The sequence below is a fragment of the Egretta garzetta genome, unplaced genomic scaffold, assembly GCF_000687185.1.
Source record: "Egretta garzetta isolate BGI_Z169 unplaced genomic scaffold, ASM68718v1 scaffold465, whole genome shotgun sequence".
In the NCBI taxonomy this organism is placed as follows: Eukaryota; Metazoa; Chordata; class Aves; order Pelecaniformes; family Ardeidae; genus Egretta; species Egretta garzetta.
The window spans coordinates 887,300-892,713 of NW_009259680.1; positions in this window are offsets into that span (position 1 = coordinate 887,300).

Sequence of the window (5,414 nt, forward strand, 5' to 3'; positions counted from 1 at the left end):
GGGGGGCGGGGGGGGCCCTGGCGTGCGTGCAGGCATGGGTGCGGGCATGACGTGGTGGGAGCCCCAAGGCTCTCCCCGAAATTGCAACAGCCAGCCGGAAGGAAAATGCAGCGGGAGGGGAAGGCAGGGTCGTTTCCTAAACTTATGGTGAGCCCTGTTCGCTACCGCGCTGTGGAACCACCTGTCCTCCCTCAGAGCAAAGTGTGAACCTTTCCCCGTCTGGGAAGCCAATTAGATTGCTTGTAAAATCGAGACACTAAGTAAAAAAAAAAAAAAAAAAAAAAAAATCAGAAAATACTTAAAAATTAAATACCTCTGAGAGGGTGAAAGAGTTGTAAAGGAGGAGGACATCACCAAATTCCAAGGCCTTTGCTTCACAAAACTGTCAGTACGAGTGCTAAGCTGAGCTCCTCAGGTATCTTCTTTGCCGTTCCATTTGCCACTAGCACCACCTATCATAAAATACATTAAGAGAAAGAACGTATTAGGAAGCAGAAAAAAAAGGTAACAGCTGCACAGAGAAAGCACATAAATGTACCGTGATAACGCAAGAGTGTTCTCAAAACCAGGTGATGTTTAACGCAAACGTTCCCACGTTCTCCCCAGAAAAGATGGCAAAGGTGGCACTAGAAGACTGACAAATGCAGGGTGTGAGGAGACAGCCTTAGATCCGGCGTAGGAAAATTTGAAGTTAGAAAGGAATAGGACAGGAGACGTATGATGCAAAAAAGAGCAGAAAGACCCAGATGTGCATGAAGAAGAAAGAGAAACCCCCACAGTAAAGGGTTCTAAGTTTAAGAAGCATAACTTACCAGTGAGATAGAGGGGCTCAAAAAAAAAAAAAAAAGTTGTGGGCAGCCCATATAAAATAATTATTCAGTTAGCAAAAGACCTGGAAGAATCTGCAAAAAGCCATATACCTAAGAAAAGCAAACCTGATGTGCTCCAAATTCAATAGGCAGTGCTTTCCTTCTGTGGCCCCTCAGCAGCATGCTAGGCCACTAACACAGCAGGACTCCAGGACCACGGGGTTTTGTCCATCGAAGAGGCCACGGTCCTCAGGAAGCTGATCAAAACATTCTGGGAAATAGTACTGAAGCAAATCAACTACTCCAGGTGCCAGGTGGAGAGTACCTGTCATAAGCAGAAAACAGACTTTAACCTCCATGCTGTCTCATGCTCTCTCACAAACACACTTGTAAAGGATTTTGTTAGAATTTTGAGATCAAGAAACATCATAACAAAAAACACTGGTCAGAGAAGAGAGAAGCTTCAAGGTCTACTTTGTGTTTCTGCTATTGCGAGTAGACCTCATCTCACTGTAAATTAATTTCAGAATAATGAACTCATTAAATTCAAAGCACAGAACAGCACAATTCTACACTTCTGCATCCTTTTGTCCCGACTTTTGACAGCCAAACAAAAAATTTGAACACTTGAATTCATCACACTGAATTTTTGTGCATATTCTGGTGGTTCTTGGGTGCAAAACGCAACAGTAAAAGTAAGTGAAAGCACGTTGTTCCAGTAACATCAGCTGCAGAAACAGGGAAGTGAAGGAAGGGTAAAAGAGAGCAAAAATTGTATGTTAGCGTCAAACGTGTTTTTTCACAACAATTAAGTTCTGTGAAGGGAAGAAATGGGAAGCAACTGTACTTTTCAAAGACAGAAGCAGTTTCAGAAATCCCTGAGCCACATCTTCCTTCGATACATTTTTATGATGTGCTTTGTTTTCAAACCTGCAGAAAGGGCTGAACTGTTGAAGAACTTCCAGGAGAGAATCTGTATCACCTATGGTTCTGCTTCCATCTTCCCCTGCTAAACATACACCCTTTACCATAGTACGCTAGCCTGAAAACTGTAATCATAGACAGGTTGATCTGCATGAGGACAGGACGCTGCTGCCTCGCAGTGAAACCACTGCGCAGGATTTTTAGGGTAAATGACTAAGAACAGTAACATTTTCGGCATACAGTTTTAATCAGATGCTCTGAGCTTGTCTGAATCCTCACTGACATTTAAGAAATACAGCCATAAAATAATTTGTCCTCTTAAAAATAAAACCAACCAAACAAAAAGCATACACAAACCAAAATGACACCCACAAGCTTAAGAGATACTTAGATAACTGACAATGAGGATTTTAAATTACATCATAACAAATGCCCTTAAAAGAAAACTTAGCCTGACTTTCCCAAAAGGAATTTAAGTACATCAAAGACCAAACAAAACAGTAGCTTTGCCCTTTAGTGCAGAGACAGACAGGGTTTGGAGGGACCTTTGGAGGGACCAGGATTCATTCCAGACTTTTCTCCATACAGCAGTGGCTTGTTCTCCAGCATCTCTTAGTTTATTACCTCAGTTCATGAAATTTCATGTTAGCACTGGGACAAGTAAGTTCTGTGTCTTTCTGCAAGACAACAGGTCCTTCCCAAACTGCCTAGGGATTTCAGCAATAACTCGAAGCCTTTTTAAAATGCACTTTGAAGTTTAAGAATGTAAATAGATCTTAGCCCTCATGTTTGGTTAGGAGAGGGTCTCTTGGCTTTAGTCCAATAGTCTATGCTGCTACTCTTTTTTCCCTTACCTTGTGCAGAGGTTAAAATTTTCCAAGCAGTACAGGAGTTTTTGATGCATATCGCCACATAGATCAAAGGAGTCTAAAATAAAGCTAAGGGAATATATGAAATTATGTGCTGTTTATAAAGAAATGACATTACTGAATTCAGGTGTCTTGGTTTTGCCACTGCAGTTGTCTGTGAAAGCTTTTAATGACAATGTGCAATGATTTGATGTAGCTTTGGCAACAGAAAAATTTTGAGCTGACTAGCATTGCGGTCTACCTTTTGTGTCAGATACCCTATCTGTCTTGATGGGATCCCCTGTGTTCAGCCAGCATGAGTTTAGGTATCTTCCAAAGGTGCTCTTCCCCTTTGCTGACAGTCTGCAAAGCTTAACCTCTATCTTTTTACACTATCATATTATTACCCCTGATCCTTTTTCTTTTAAGTTATTCCTAATTTATTGATCACTCAGTCCTCTAAAATATCATTTTCCAAGAAAATAATGAAATAATTCTTTCAGTATTTAAAAAAACACAAGAAGCACAGTTTGTATTGCTTCTATAATATATAGATACTGTGTGACTGCAGTTCAAAATACATTTCTCTGTCTTTCAAGATGAGAAGGATGCCTAGGGAGAGGTATAAATTCTTTTTGGAGTAAAAAATTAGTTAAGTAACTGTCTTCTCAAATGTTGCTTCAGGAACCTACAGGTGAAAGATGGTGAATCTCCAATGACAGATACTTGTCTAAATACAATACTTAGAACTAAATATTTGAAATACATGTCTTCTTTTGCCTTCTCTAATGAGCCAAATGTAATACCTTTGACCTCTTTCCTTTTCCAGGAAAACCAATGTAACCTAACTTTGTAGTATCACATAGTCAGAAGAACTTGGCCAGGGATGAGGAAGTAAATGGTAAGATGAACCTTACTTTTCCCCTCTTAATTACAGTACCTTGCAGATAAGTGATCATGTCCATATAACTGATTTTTGTACTTCAATTTAGCCAAGAACTCTTCTTTAGATACTTATGACTCTGCAAACTTTGGAGTCTTAAGGTTGTCTGTAAGTATGATTTTACATTATATTCTACATAAGTTTTTTTATTATGATTATTTACAGGGACATTGTCCTTTCAGACAAATGTATAGCATTATAGATTGGTTTTTGTCAACTACAAGAGTGATTTTTCCTTTGCAGTAATATAATGTAGAAAAACTCTGTTAGAAATTTTGTAGCTACTGCTGTAAGTTCTGATCCTGCCTCCTAGTACCACTGCTGGCTATTCACCAAGGGTTGCACTGTAGAATGCTTATCTTGTCAATATCACAACACTTTGCAGTATTGTGGACTGGATGGAATGGTATCAGAAAGAAATTCATACATTTTAGACGGATTACGGTAAGAATTGTTTGCAGGCCACAGACTGTATATTATAATTAGATGATATGCGAAGGAAGAAGCTATTGATTTTCAAGGCTGAGAGGAGCATGATGATCATTAACAACAGTTTTGCCGCCTCCACTTTTACAGGCCAGCTCCGTTATATGAGCTTGCAGCAGTTACTTTCAAGGACCTTGAAAGCTGCTGGTCAGAATAAGGTAGCCTGAAAGAGTGCTGACTACATTGCTGATTTTCTGAAAAAGGAACATTGGAAGATTATTTCAAGCATGGATGAGGCTCAAGGTTTAGTCCTAGGGCTGGGAACAAACCCTGGCACCACCGCAGGCAGACATGCGGTGGGGTGTGCTGTCCACTGGGCCAGGCGGCTACCAGGCAGCCCCCACAGGGTGGGACGAAAGGTAAATGCTGGTGGGTGGGAGGACTTTCCTGAGTGGCAAACTGCTGTGCTACAGACATGCTGAATAGACCCAGTCTGCACGTCGGGATGTGTGGCCGCCAAGTCTCCTTGACACAACAGGGCCAACAAGCTTAGTGAGTTGCGGGACAGCTGCAAGGATCCTCCTTTTCACAGGGTACAACATCAGGAGGCCACTCTGCTGGTGACTGTGATGGTGGCCATCGCAGTAGCTTCATGATGTCACAATCTACCTCCCTGCTTCTTGTCCTGGTATCGCCAAGGAGACTTGGAACAAGCAGGATCCAGGCAAGCAGAGGTGAGTGGCTGCTGTCCTTTGGGTGGTGTGCCGAAGAGGCCCTCCACTGAACCACAGGCTGGACCATTGGGCTCGGCAGGAAGAGGCAGTGGACAAAGAGGGACATCATCGTTGGCACGTGAGTCATCCCTTGTGCTCGTGTAAATGATGGAGTAAAACGGGACACGTACACGTGAAAAATTGTTTACAAATGTTCCCAAACATGCTGAAATGTCTGTTAAGTGTGGTGGCAGACTGGTGGTGTGCACTCTTGTGCCATCTCACAAATGCCAACTCCTGATCACACCTTTCTGCAGGTTCCTGATCCCCCCACAGACTGAGTGGGGGAGACCAGGAATTTTAGGAGACTCCATAAAATAAGTATATTTTAAGTTGTTAATTTTTTCCCTTTTTGGTATTTGATGGAAAGCCAATTACATACTGCCAAGTTTGTGGCACAAACTGAAAAATACATCTGTTAAGGCTGAAAGAACATTTTTTTGCCCTGTAGTTCGGAGCCTTCAGCAACCTGACAGAAGTTTGCTGTCTTCCTAGCAGGCAGCTTCCCTCGAGAAATGTATTTTGAAGTTCAGAAGGCAATAAGCCACCCAGCACACCATGCCTATGCCTTTCACGTATTACCAGATAGCAGCGACAAGGTGGTCAACAGGTCGCTGGGTTTGGGCGGGGGGTGTGGGGTGCGTGTTCCCTTTTAGCCCCACGGTTCAAATCTCATTTTCCAGCTCCCAGG